This window comes from Bos taurus, chromosome 21 (genome assembly GCF_002263795.3).
Source record: "Bos taurus isolate L1 Dominette 01449 registration number 42190680 breed Hereford chromosome 21, ARS-UCD2.0, whole genome shotgun sequence".
NCBI lineage: Eukaryota > Metazoa > Chordata > Mammalia > Artiodactyla > Bovidae > Bos > Bos taurus.
In genome coordinates this window covers 41,634,052-41,649,018 of record NC_037348.1, presented here as the reverse complement: position 1 = coordinate 41,649,018, position 14,967 = coordinate 41,634,052, and the positions used below count along the sequence as shown (strand labels likewise).

Genomic DNA, 14,967 nt, shown 5'->3' with positions numbered 1-14,967 from the left:
CACACGAAAAGCCAAACCAGACTATCTGTGCCGTCTTCAGGAAACGATTGAGAAAAGATTTAATGTTAGTTTGGAGTAAAACGTTTTTGTTTCATATTACCAGCTCGCACAGGGGAAGCAGAGTTAAATATCCTTAGGAACCTTCATAATTGAGCCGGACCCGGTCTTAAGGTGAAACTTTTGAGATACTGGTTCACCTAACTTTTGGAAGATGTTGGTAGTTTAAGGGCTTATGTCTTGGATTTCAGAAGAGCTACATTTAAAAGGATTGTTCACCTCTTTCGCATGTTTGTGTTTATTTTAAAATCACTTTCCAAGGCAAATTTAGGCTTAGAAGGAAAAAAGCATGCATGTAAATAGTGCTGCACCTGTTCTTCAGACTGCTGTATATTTAGAGTGTATGTGGTATTGTTCGCTGATATACATGTCATATATGTCTGGGGTGAATGATTAGGGAAATGTAGTGTTGAAAGAAGATTGAATTAGCTTAAAAGGGTTGTCCTCAAACAAATACATCTTCAGTTTGATATTGAACCAGTCGACTTTTTGTCTCTACAAAGTGGGGAAAGTCAAACTTTTAAAAAGTAAAAAAGCAGATATTTTGACACTTATCAAAAAGTGAATTCACTTTATCAGGTTGGCAATTCAGTGTTCTAGTGCTTTGATATACTATTGGGCTTTTAAAAAATATTAACATGTCAAGTGTTGTTCCTTTTGTGTGTGCTCTGCTTTAAAATATCTGGGACATACAAAGTTCTCTTGATGAACAACTTTGTATTACACCATGTGCAAACTTAATATTCAGTGTGAGGCATTTATTTTTGAAAACTGCATTTACAAATGCGTTGAAGCCTAGGCTCACTAAATAATACTTCACCAGTCCCTAATACAGTGTTTATAGCCTTTGTACTGTTGTGGAAAAGGTTTAATTTAAACACTTTCTAAGTTAGTAAATGTATTAGTCATTGGTAAGCTTCACAAAATGTCTTACTTGTGTCTGAATTAGTAAAATCTATGCCACTTGAGATCTATATTGTTTACCTTAGCTTTTGGTTTGCCTTCTAATTCTCCTCTCGACAGAAGTCTTTTAAGGAAAATTTGTTTTGCTTGCTTGCTTTCAGCCTATCTACTGTTGTTGGCACATTAGTTCGGATATAGCCATTTTAAACTTTTTGTTTACTTACTTCGAAGAAGTTCTTCGGTGTTTATCTAGACTCTTTGTTTTTTTTTTCCCCTTTAGAAATTTTTATTATTTCACACTGATTCTTTTGGAACAAAATGTTCATGATTGTGTGTTTTTGTTCTATATATTTCTCTATGTTTTATTGGGCTACGTAGTTAATTTAGAATATTGAATTTGTTTTACATGTCTAAAGTCTTTAGTAAGAATGCTTGTGAGATGTCCATTTTAAAATGTATGAAAAATGTATTGGGAGAGTTTACGTGAAGCATGAATACATTTAAACTGTAAACTTAGACTTAATTTAAGAAAGATAACATAGAAGTAAAATAACTTGCATATCATTTGGTATACAGCCTTGAGTATACTGTTCATCTATACATTACTTAAAGTGTTTAGTACTAAAACTGTTCAATAATGACTACAAAGAGGCTAAGGTATACCTCCTTTTGATGTAAATTTTCAATGTGGATTTTATTTTTCCTGGCTTTGGAAAGGTTTTTAAACTAAAACTTTGCAGTATGGTTCTCTTTTCTGTAAAAGGAATTTTGGATAAAGTTCTTTCTTAGAAGATTGGAACTAAAGCAAAGAATGTCTTAAAACTCTTATTTTTGTGACGGTTCCTTACCTGGGACTCAGGTAAAAACTTTGTTACGTTAATAAGGCTCCAGGACAGTGATTTCTTTTCTTTTTTTTTTTAATTTTATTTTATTTAACTTTACAATATTGTATTTGTTTTGCCATATATCAAAATGAATCTGCCACAGGTATACATGTGTTCCCCATCCTGAACCCTCCTCCCTCCTCCCTTCCCATACCATCTCTCTGGGTCGTCCCAGTGCACCAGCCCCAAGCATCCAGTATCATGCATCGAACCTGGACTGGCAACTCGTTTCATATATGATATTATACATATTTCAATGCCATTCTCCCAAATCATCCCACCCTCTCCCTCTCCCAGAGTCCAAAAGACTGTTCTGCACATCAGTGTCTCTTTTGCTGTCTTGTATACAGGGTTATTGTTACCATCTTTCTAAATTCCATATATATGCGTTAGTATACTGTATTGGTATTTTTCTTTCTGGCTTACTTCACTCTGTATAATAGGCTCCAGTTATTTCTAAGTGAGAGTGCTACTGACAATCACTGGTAATCCCCCCTGCCCCAACCCCCCTAATATGCAGGGCTCTGTTTCATCTTCCAGAGATTTGGATTGAATTGGCCTAGGACTTGAAAAAAATGGACTGTTTTTAGGATTCAGCCAGTTCATATTATATAGAATGGAATTGCCCTTTCATCAGTATTTTAAACTGATGAGGTCGATATCATTCCTGTTTTACAGATTAGGAGACACACTTCAACAATGTAAGTAACTGTTTGCTAGCTGTAAGTATTGTAGCTCAGATTTGAATCCGGGTTCATCTGAATCCAAAGACTTTGGTCTTCTCACCACTCTTGAAACCGCTCTTATTGTCTTGGTATTTTTTGTAGAAATAGAATCTGACTTACAATTTACTATAGAGACGTGGGTTCAGTCCCTGGGTGGGGAAGATCATCTGGAGAAGGAAATAGCAACTTACTCCAGTATTCTTGCCTGGGAAATCCCATGGACAGAGGAGCCTAGTGGGAAACTGTCCGCGGGGTTACAAAGAGTCACACGTGACTTAGCAACTAAACAACAACATACAGCACCACTGCAGTATGTTTCAAGAGTTTTATTAAGCCCCCATGACATGGGTAGGTTTAGTTACGACACAAGTGATAGGTAGAAAATATAGTCCTGGTATTTGTCTTCTAAAATTACTAATTCTCTAGCAAATGTAAACTTTTAGCGTTTGTGTTTGCATACTCTGGCATACAGATTTGTGATAACTAGACAGATATTGCCACTTAAAGATCTTAATAGGAGATATTTCTCTCAGACATAACTTGATTTCTTCCTTTTGAATTGGGGGCAGTAGGTGTTTCTCTTCTAATCTATTATTGTCAGAGTTTCCTTTGGTTAGTCTATCCAAATCAAGTCTAGTCAAATCCTGTTCCTTTTTTATTACAAAATTTTTGTCAATCTATGAAATTACAAAAAAATAATATAGAGATTTTTCATTAAAGTACTCTTTTTATTGAGAGTTTCAGCCTTCATAAAGTCTTGCTGTTATGCACTTTTTCTATTTCAAATGATGGTGACAGTAAAAAAAAAATTATTTGGTAGAATTAAAAGTCCATAATCTTATGTCATATTCTCCCTGTTTTTTAAGTCTTGGAAACAAAAAGTTTGGGGACCATTAATATATAATTCTTTTTCTCTATTTACTTTTTAATCCTGTATAATCTTTTTGCTCTATTGTCTCATTACTCCAGACTGAGCTTAATAGGACACTTTTTTCTGTCGGTGGTTGACCTTCAAATTGCCAAATCTTTCTGCCTTCTCACAGATCATAAGTACTTAGCCAGCACTTTCTGCTGTTGACGGTTCTTCCTCAAAATCCTTTTCTTTGGCCACTACTCTGTAATCCCTTATTTTCCTTTTGATCTACTTATCATCTTCATATGTTTCTTCTACTTTGGTTTCAGTTATTGTTACCTGGGTTTCTGGTTCTTTTTACAGAAATACACAGTGGGTTTTTTTTTGTTTGTTTGCTTGCTTGCTTGCTTTTGCTAAGTGTTATTCCAGTGCTTTAGTATTTAGTCCTTAAATCCTAAAACCCAATGAGTTGGGCACAGTTGGTTTCTCTTGTTGTTATTTTGTTTAGTTTGATGCTAGGCTATTGGGCCCAGAGGTTAAGTAATCTAAGAGTAGCAGAGCTGGAATTTAAACCTAGGCAGGCTGCCTCTGGAAGCCATGTTGTTAGTTACTACTGTATCTTTGACTTTCAGATATCTCAAAAATATTTCTAACTTTCTCTGTAAATTTTCTGCTTCAGATTCAATACATCCATTATTTATTTCATCTCAAATGCCTGCCTCTTCCCCCCCACCGAGGCGCACTTAACTTGATCATTCTCCTTTATTCCCTGTTTTTGTTAATGTTTATTATCATCCTTCCCATTGGTAGATGCTAAAGAGATCAGTAGGTTCTTCTAAAAATGTTGAGTCTTTGGGTTTATTGATTCTAGTATGACTGTTCAGTGAATATATTTGAGTGTTACTTTGTGCTATATACTGGATATATAATGATGTATGAAGCAAGGAACTTGGCTGCTGTTGGAGATTGTACTCTAGATATAATAAAATGTGATAAATCAGAAATTAACAGGATGTTGAGAAAATAAATATAATGGGAAACCGTTGTAGATAGTGAGCTTTCACTAAGCAATTATTGAGCAGTTTTTATATGCCAGCCAAGAATTATTTTAAGTTAATGCATAGGTTGTTGTTTGTTTTCACTCACTAAGTTGTGTCCGACTCTGCAACCCCATGAACTGCAGCACGCCAGGCTTCTGTGTCCTTCACTATCTCCCAAGGTTTGCTCAAACTCATGTCCATTGAGTCAGTGATGCCATCCAGCCATTTCATCCTCTGTTACCTCCTTCTTCTCTTGCCCTCAATCTTGCCCAGTATTAGGGTTTTTCCAGTGAGTCAGCTGTTTGTATTAGGTGGCTGAAGTATCGGAGCTTCAGCATTAGTCCTTACAGTGAATATTTCAGGGTTGATTTCCTTGCTGTCCTAGGGACTCCCAAGTTTTCTCCGGTACCACAGTTGGAAAGCATTAATTCTTTAGTGTTCAGCCTTCTTTATGGTCCAACTCTCACATCCATACATGACTACTGGAAAAACCAAAGCTTTCACTATATGGACCTTTGTTGGCAGAGTGATATCTCTGCTTTTTAATACACAGTCTAGGTTTGTCATAGGTTTTCTTCCAAGGAGCAAGTCTTTTAATTTTGTGGCTGCGGTCACTGTCCATGTTAATTTTGGAGCCCAGTAATATGAAATTTGTCACTGTTTCCAATTTTCCCCCATCTATTTGCCATGAAATGATATGACCAGATAACCATGATCTTCATTTTTTGAATGTTGAGTTTTAAGCCAAAATTTTCACTCTCCTCTTTCATTAAGAGACTCTTTAGTTCTTCACTTTCTGCCATTAAAGTGATATCATCTGTATATCTGAGATTGTTGATATTTTTCCCAACAATCTTGATTCCAGCTTGTGAGTCATCCAGCCCAGCATTTCGTATGATGTACCCATAACTCATTTAATTTTTGTGAAGCCTCTATGGGGATATGGATACTTTTAGATCTCAAGTATGAGTACCTAACCATAGGTATTTCAGAGGAAAACAGCAGCATTAGAAGAAGTTCTGAAGCAGGAAAGATCTTCACTGGACGTGTGAATTTTACTATAGTGATTCAAGGGACTATTTAATATAGATAGTCTCAGTAGCCTAATACATGTATTTTAATTTAGTGATTGTTAATTTTTTGGAAATAGTCTCCTTTGCATATAGACTGAAAGCTTTGGAGCTTTTTTCTAGTTAAAAAACAAATTTTTTTGGCTTTTAACGTCTTTGAAGCCTAGCTACTGACCTGAGGAAATAACCCTGATTTAATCCGTGCTTATAATTCCTTTACTACCATTGTTTTAGTTCAGAGTGTTTCTCCTGCGTGATTTCTCTGGAGAAATCTAGCACTTTTCCTCCATATATGCTCCTCTCTTAAAGAGTTTGTCCTTTATATTGTAAGTATGATTGGATTATATATACTCTTACTTTAATTTTTAAAGATGATGGAGAGTTTTAAACAAATTCAAAAATAACAGTTATCAGGACTTCCCTAGTGGTGCAGTGGATAAGACTCTGCCTGCCAATGCAGCGAACGTGGGTTCGATCCCTGGTCTGGGAAGATTCAGCCGTGCTGCAGAGCAGTTGAGCCTGTGCACCACAACTACTGAAGCCCTCGCTCCTGGAGACCGTGCTCTGGAACAAGAGAAACCACCGCAGTGAGAAGCCCAGAAGCTGGCAATGAAGAGGTGCCCCCGTTCACCACTAGAGAAAGTCAAAGCAAATCAGTGAAGACCCAGCATAGTGAAAAATAAATACCAAAAAACATATATATAGTTATCTGTGACCACCCATAAACTTGTCACTCATCACTCAGTAACAACTCAGGACTAGTTTTATTTTACTTATACTTCTGTCCACTACCCTATCCCAAATTATTTGGAAGCAAATCCCAGAAACATGCAATTTCATCTGTGCATATTTCAGTATATATCTAAAAGATAAGGACTTTAAAAGAGAATTGTAGTTGCATCACCAAATTATTAAGAAAAATAAGTAATTTCTTAATATTATCAAATACCTGCTGTTTGAATACTAGTTTTCACACGTCTTTGAACAGTTTGTTTGAATCAGGATCCAAATAACACATTGTGATTGGAACCACCCCCTCCATCTTTCTTCCTTTTCCTTGCTACTTTCTGTTGAAGAAATCAGTCTTTGGTCCTGTAAAGATTCCCAGAATCTGTGTTTTGCTGCATGCTTCCCTAATACAGTTTAACACATTCCATTGTCGTGTTTGTTTTCCCCTGTAATTCAGTTAGTTGGATATAGGGGCTTGATCCAAACTGGCTTATTTTCTTCTTCTTTGGTGGGGTGTTGGAGGATGAGGATATGTCACAGCTGGTGATGAGGTCTTCTGTCAGTAAAGCACAAAACATCTTTCCTGATGTTAGCTCTTGATGTTAAGTAACTTGGTAACATTCATGCATTAGGGCCACCCTAAGTTCTTAAAAAACGAATTTGCGATATAATTCACACTTGTCCCACAGTATCTATGAAGTGAGTGGTTCCAGGACTCCCACACCCACCTTGCCCCTCTATCTCTGGATTCTGAAGTCCTTTATAAAAAATAGTGTATTTGCATATTCTTCCTATAACTTTAAATTACTTCTAAATTACTTAGAATACCTAATACAATGTAAGTAGTTGTAAATACAATGTAAATAGTTGCCTGAAGTTGCAAATTTAAGTTTTGATTTTTGGAACTTTCTGAAGTTTTTTTTTTCTGACTATATTCCATGCACAATTGGTTGAATCGACTGGATGCAGAACCTGTGGATACAGGAGATTGACTACATTTCTGAGGTTTTTAGTATATGACTATGTTGTGTCCTCATCATCACTCTGTAACCTCAAAACATTTTTATCACATGCAAATGAACGCAGTTTAGCAGTTAGTCCCTATTAGCAATTAGTCCCAATTTCCCCTTTCCGTTGGCAATCACTAATTTCTGTCTCTATAAGAATGGTTTTTATATCTCAAGGATTTGCCTATTCTGGACACTGTATATAAAAGGGATCACAGTATATAGCTTGTGAATAGATTCTTTCACTTAAGGAAATGTTTTTAAGGTTCAACCACGTGTAGCAGATAACAGTACAGTATTTCTTATTATGGCTGAATAATATTCTATTGCATGGATATACTACATTATGTCTGTCAGTTGGTGGATATTTGAGTGTTTCTGTTACACTTTTTACTAATATATATGCACAAGTTTTTGTGTCAATGTATGTTTTCAGTCCTCCTATTATATACCTAGGAATGGAATTGCTAGGTCATGTTCAACTTTTTTGAGGAACCTGCCAAAATGTTTTCCAGTGTGACTGCCTCATTTACTTGCCCACCAGCAACACACGAGGATTCCAGGGCCTCTCTTACTTTTTTTCAACTTTAAATATATTTTTCTTATTAAAAAAGCATTTTTTTTAAAAATGCCTTTTAACTGTTTTTTTTTTTTTTTTTTTGCAAGTTGTGTTTTCTTTCTCTCTCATAGTTTTTAGATCAATTTTGTTTAGTTGTTTAGACTTTTTTTTTGTTTGTTTGTTTAGACTTTACTTTTTAGGGCAATTTTGGCTTTATAGCAAAATTTAGCTGAAAGTACAGTTTCCATATAACACCTTGCCCATCAAAACCTCTAATATTAGAAGCTTTACTGGTGTGGTGCATTTGTTAAAATTGATGAACCCAGCATTATCAACTAAAGTCCGTAGATTACATTAGGGTTTACTTTCTGTCCTGTGTATTCTTTGGGATTTGACAAATATATAATCACATGCATCCATTTTTATGGTAAACAGTGATTTTTCACTGCCCTAGAAAAGGCAGAGGAATCAGAGATCAAATTGCCAATATCCGCTGGATCATGGAAAAAGCAAGAGAGTTCCAGAAAAACATCTATTTCTGCTTTATTGACTATGCCCAAAGCCTTTGACTGTGTGGATCACAATAAACTGTGGACAATTCTGAAAGAGTTGAGAATACCAGACCACCTGACCTGCCTCTTGAGAAATCTGTATGCAGGTCAGGAAGCAACAGTTAGAACTGGATATGGAACAACAGACTGGTTCCAAATAGGAAAAGGAGTTTGTCAAGGCTGTATGTTATCATCCTGCTTATTTAACTTATATGCAGAGTACATCATGAGAAACGCTGGACTGGAAGAAGCACAAGCTGGAATCAAGATTGCCGGGAGAAATCTCAATAACCTCAGATATGCAGATGACACCACCCTTATGGCAGAAAGTGAAGAGGAACTCAAAAGCCTCTTGATGAAAGTGAAAGTGGAGAGTGAGAAAGTTGGCTTAAAGCTCAACATTCAGAAAACGAAGATCATGGCATCCGGTCCCACCACTTCATGGGAAATAGATGGGGAAACAGTGTCAGACTTTATTTTTTGGGGCTCCAAAATCACTGCAGATGGTGATTGCAGCCATGAAATTAAAAGACGCTTACTCCTTGGAAGGAAAGTTATGTCCAACCTAGATAGTATATTCAAAAGCAGAGACATTACTTTGCCAACAAACGTCCAGCTAGTCCAGGCTATGGTTTTTCCAGTGTTTATGTATAGATGTGAGAGTTGGACTGTGAGGAAGGCTGAGCGCCGAAGAATGGATGCTTTTGAACTGTGGTGTTGGAGAGTCCCTTGGACTGCAAGGAGATCCAACCAGTCCATTCTGAAGGAGATCAGCCTTGGGATTTCTTTGGAGGGAATGATGCTGAAGCTGAAACTCCAGTACTTTGGCCACCTCATGTGTAGAGTTGACTCATTGGAAAAGACTTTGATGCTGGGAAGGATTGGGGGCAGGAAGAGAAGGGGACAACAGAGGATGAGATGGCTGGATGGCAGCACTGACTCGATGAACGTGAGTCTGAGTGAACTCCGGGAGTTGGTGATGGACAAGGAGGCCTGGCGTGCTGCGATTCATGGGGTCGCAAAGAGTCGGACATGACTGAGCGGCTGAGCTGAGCTGAGCTAAAAAATCCCCTATAGTCCATCTATTCCTTCCTCCCTAACCCAAATGCATGACAAATACTGCTCTTTTTATTGTTGTTTTGTTGTTTGGTTTTGGTTGCACCAACCAAAATCACAGTTGTGACTTGCAACTCCCAGTTCCCCAAACAGGGATCGAACCTGTGCCCTCCTGCAGTAGAAGTGTGGAGTGTCAACCACTGAACTGCCAGGGAAATCACAACTAGTGCTCTTTTTAACTGTCTTCCATACTTCTGCTTTTTCCAAAAGATCACATAATCAGAATCATACAGTATGTAGTTTTTTCACATGGACTTCTTTGACTTGGTGGTGTGCATTTAAGGTTCCTCCTTAATTGTTTTTTTGTGGCCTGATCTTTATAGTCCTGAATTGATATTTCGTTGTACATTTGTACCACAGATTATCTCTCTCCTCACCTTATTGAGGACATCTTCGTTGCTTCTAAGTTTTGGCAATTATGAGTAATTGCACATCAACATTTACTCGTAATTTAGGTATATAGCAAGGAGCTTGATTGCTCCAGTGTATGGTAAGAATATGTTTAGTTTTCTAAGAAACTGCCAAACAGTTTTCCAAAGTGGCTGTACCTGTTTTGTATATCAGCCATCACTGAGGGACAGCTTTTGTTGCTCCGTATTTCGTCAGCATTTGATGTCAGTATTTTGAATTTTAGCTATTCTAATAGGTGTGTAGTGATACCTTGTTTTAATTTGAAATTCCCCTAATGACATATGGTGTTGAGCACCTAATTTGCCATCTGTGTGTCGTCTTTGGTGAGGTATCTGTTCAGAGCTTTTGCCTTTTTAAAAATTGAATTGTCTGTATCTCCTCCTCTTGACATTCATGGGATGGAATGGTGTTGGGCATTGTTTCCAGTCATTGATGAGTAATTGTTCAGTAAGTGGTAGTCATTACTTATAACACCTATTAATCTTAAAAGGTGCTTTAATGACATAATTTAAAGGAACAAGTAATTATAATATCACCTTCCCTTTACTTCCTTCCAGTGAAGCTACCAAAGGCAATGATTAAATTTATTTTATCTGAAGATAAAATCAGATCAGATCAGTCGCTCAGTCGTGTCCGACTCTTTGCGACCCCATGAATCGCAGCACGCCAGGCCTCCCTGTCAATTACCAACTCCCAGAGTTCACTCAGACTCACGTCCATCGAGTCAGTGATGCCATCCAGCCATCTCATCCTCTGTCGTCCCCTTCTCCTGCCCCCAACCCCTCCCAGCATCAGAGTCTTTTCCAATGAGTCAACTCTTCGCATGAGGTGGTCAAAGTACTGGAGTTTCAGCTTCAGCATCATTCCTTCTAAAGAAATCCCAGGGCTGATCTCCTTCAGAATGGACTGGTTGGATCTTCTTGCAGTCCAGGGGACTCTCAAGAGTCTTCTCCAAGACCACAGTTCAAAAGCATCAATTCTTTGGCGCTCAGCCTTCTTCACAGTCCAACTCTCACATCCATACATGACCACTGGAAAAACCATAGCCTGGACTAGATGGACCTTTATTGGCAAAGTAACGTCTCTGCTTTTCAATATACTATCTAGATTGGTCATAACTTTTCTTCCAAGGAGTAAGCGTCTTTTAATTTCATGGCGGCAGTCACCATCTATAGTGATTTTGGAGCCCAGAAAAATAAAGTCTGCCACTGTTTCCACTGTTTCCCCATCTATTTCCCATGAAGTGGTGGGACCGGATGCCATGATCTTCATTTTCTGAATGTTGAGCTTTAAGCCAACTTTCTCACTCTCCACTTTCACTTTCATCAAGAGGCTTTTTAGTTCCTCTTCGCTTTCTGCCATAAGGGTGGTGTCATCTGCATATCTGAGGTTATTGAGATTTCTCCCGGCAATCTTGATTCCAGCTTGTGTTTCTTCCAGCCCAGCGTTTCTCATGATGTACTCTGCATATAACTTAAATAGACAGGGTGACAATATACAGCCTTGATGAACTCCTTTTCCTATTTGGAACCAGTCTGTTGTTCCATATCCAGTTCTAACTGTTGCTTCCTGACCTGCATACAGATTTCTCAAGAGGCAGGTCAGGTGGTCTGGTATTCTCATCTCTTTCAGAATTTTCCACAGTTTCTTGTGATCCACACAGTCAAAGGCTTTGGCATAGTCAATAAAGCAGAAATAGATGTTTTTTTGGAATTCTCTTGCTTTTTCCATGATCCAGCGGATGTTGGCAATTTGATCTCTGGTTCCTCTGCTTTTCTAAAACCAGCTTGAACATCAGGAAGTTCACTGTTCACATACTGCTGAATAGTAGTCTCTAATTGTAAGTGAGTAAGATCTGTGGTGTTTCCAATACCTAGTTAATAATCATGATACAGATTCTCACAGTCGTTCACTGGTCTATGTGATTCAGTAGTCTGGAGGTGGAGTCTGTGTTTTTAAAACATGTAGCTGGTGATTCTGATACTCAGCCACATCTGAGAACCTGCAAGATAAAAGTCACTTAAGGATTTTGGTAGAACCCAGTTCTCTAACCTTTTTCCCTGTTAGATTGTCATTGGTTCTACTGATAGGTTAAGTGAGCAGTATATCACCGCTTCTCTGCACTCACAGTGGCTTGCACTGTGTATGTTTACATTATTGTGCTTTTCTTTTTTTTGTTTTCACTTCCTGCTTTCTAGTACATTGAAACTACTTGTTAACAAGAACTTACTGGATTTTGAGTATGCTGCAAATTTTTGTTGGATTGATTTGAAACACTATGGTTTTGATTACATAGATGAAAGCAGTATGTGTCCATAAAAAGAACTGTTTAAGAATAACACTTGTTAATGTTTTTTAAACTATTTGTTTATTTTTATTTGGCTGCTCCAAGTCGTAGTTGTGAGTTGTGGGCTGCAAACTCTTAGTTTCAGCACGTGGGGTCTAGTTCCCTGACAGAGATAGAACTTGGGCTGTCTGCATTGGGAGGATGGAGTCTTAGCCACAGGACCACCAGCAAGTCCCACATCTGTTAACATTTAAAGAGTGTCTTCTGTACGTTGGGAATCATTCTAATTTTTATGCCCTCCCTAAGTCATAGGAACAAGTATTTCTGTTTTAGAAGGAAAAATGGGCAAGAGTTTAAATGACTTGTTCAACATAAAACAGTAAACAGGTAATGAATCCAGGTGCTGCTGAGTTGCTTTTGACCAGTATGTTTGCCATCTTAAGGTAATTCTGGGACTACCTCAGTAGTAAAGAATTGTAAACAAATGACTAAATGAATAGGCTCAGTGTCACAAGATTTAAAAGGCTGTATGTAACTGAGCAATTATAAATGTGTAGTGAAATTTTGGATCATCTTTAGATAGACTTTATAAAGGTTTTTAAAAACGTTTCAGACTCTTTATTTTTTGAATAGTTAATACATGGTTCAGAATTAAATCTGTGCGTACCATGAGCCTGTCCACCCTTAGTTCTGCATTAGTAACCACTTTCATTAGTACTAGATGTATCCTTCCAGCGTATTTTTTCTCTTAAAAAATATTTTTATTTATTTACTTATTTTTGGCTGTGCTGGGTCTTTGTTGCTGTGAGGGCTTTCTCTAGTTGTGGTGAGTGGGGGCTACTCTTCGATGTGGTACGCAGACTTCTTATTGCAGTGGCTTCTCTTGTTGCAGAGCACAGGTTCTAGACATATGGGCTTCAGTAGCTGCTGCTCCTGGTCTCAGTAGTTGTAGCTTGTGGGCTGTGGATGGAGGACTCAGTCGTGTTGAAAAGGCTTCGTTGCTCCACAGCATGTGGAATCTTCCCAGATCAGGAATCGAACTTGTGTCTCCTGCATTGGCAGGTGAATTCTTAACCACTAGCCCACCAGGGAAGTCCCGCCTCCAGTTTCTGTGTCAGATAGATGTGAACAAATAGGTATACTGATTTTCTTCTCTTTCTGATACAATAGTTCATAAACTATATACCTATTTTTCACTTTGCATTTTCATTTAACGTTTCCTGGAATTTGAAGTCTGTTACTGGTGGGCTGCCATCTGTGGGGTTGCACAGAGTCAGACATGACTGAAGTGACTTAGCAGCAGCAGCAGCAGTGGAGAATATTCTTGACTTTTTTTTTGTTTTGTTTTAATAGCAGCTGCATAGTAGTCTACTTTGTGTACATGCCATAGTTGATTTAATTACCCCACTATTGTTGAATGGTTGTGTTGGAAGTTTCAGAAAACATTTGTATCTGGTTGTTGTTGTTTTAGTATTTATTTATTTATTTGTCTGTGCTGGGTCTTAGTTGCGTTGTGTGGGATCTAGTTCCCTAAGGATTGAGCCCTGTCCCCCAGGCCACCAGGGAAGTCCCTGCACTGTGTTCTTAAATGTGTGAGCAACCAGCCTTCTGCCTCAAAATAAACTATTATATTGCTTTTTTGTTTTGTAATAGTTAAACTAAATTTTGTATGATCTTTGTTGGCTTGCATTTAAGTCTGAATTTTAAGTTAGGGATCACAAATGTTTTAGCTTTGAAAGCCATTAAATAACCAGTTCTATTTAAGTTGTAAGTCTGTTACTGAAGTCCTGAGGAAATAAGGAGTGAGAAAGACAAAACAAAGAAAGATGAAATAGGAAAAAAGGGGGTGGGTGGATGAGAAGAGGAATAAACACAGTGATAGAGAAACAATGGATGGGTGTGTATAACATGCCACCAACAGTTGTCTCAGACGGTAAAACTAGTTCAGTTCAGTTCAGTTGCTCAGTTGTGTCCAACTCTTTGCGACCCCATGAATCGCAGCACGCCAGGCCTCCCTGTCCATCACCAACTCCCGGAGTTCACTCAAACTCAAGTCCATCGAGTCAGTGATGCCATCCAGCCATCTCATCCTCTGTCGTCCCCTTCTTCTCCTGCCCCCAATCCCTCCCAGCATCAGAGTCTTTTCCAATGAGTCCACTCTTCGCATGAGGTGGCTAAAGTACTGGAGTTTCAGCTTCAGCATCATTCCTTCCAAAGATCACCCAGGACCAGTCTCCTTTAGAATGGAATGTTTGGATCTCCTTGCAGTCCAAGGGACTCTCAAGAGTCTTCTCCAACACCACAGTTCAAAAGCATCAATTCTTCGGCGCTCAGCTTTCTTCACAGTCCAACTCTCACATCCATACATGACCACAGGAAAAACCATAGCCTTGACTAGACGAACCTTTGTTGGCAAAGTAATGTCTCTGCTTTTGAATATGCTCTCTAGGTTGGTCATAACTTTCCTTCCAAGGAGTAAGCGTCTTTTAATTTCATGGCTGCAATCACCGTCTGCAGTGATTTTTGGAGCCCAAGAAAATAAAGTTTGACACTGTTTCCCCATCTATTTCCCATGAAGTGATGGGACCAGATGCCATGATCTTCGTTTTCTGAATGTTGAGCTTTAAGCCAACTTTTTCACTCTCCTCTTCCGCTTTCATCAAGAGGCTTTTTAGTTCCTCTTCACTTGCTTCCATGAGGGTGGTGTCATCTGCATATCTGAGGTTATTGATATTTCTCCCATGGCCTAAATTAACCTTTGTTGGTTTTTTTCCC

The 14,967-nt window shown here is 38.3% G+C and overlaps 1 protein-coding gene across 4 annotated transcripts in view; it reads left to right on the top strand.

Annotated features, from left to right (window-relative positions):
• STRN3 (striatin 3) overlaps positions 1 to 14,967 on the top strand; it is a 107,212-nt gene that overhangs the window by 1,222 nt on the left and 91,023 nt on the right. The gene's annotated exons all lie outside the window — the stretch shown is intronic.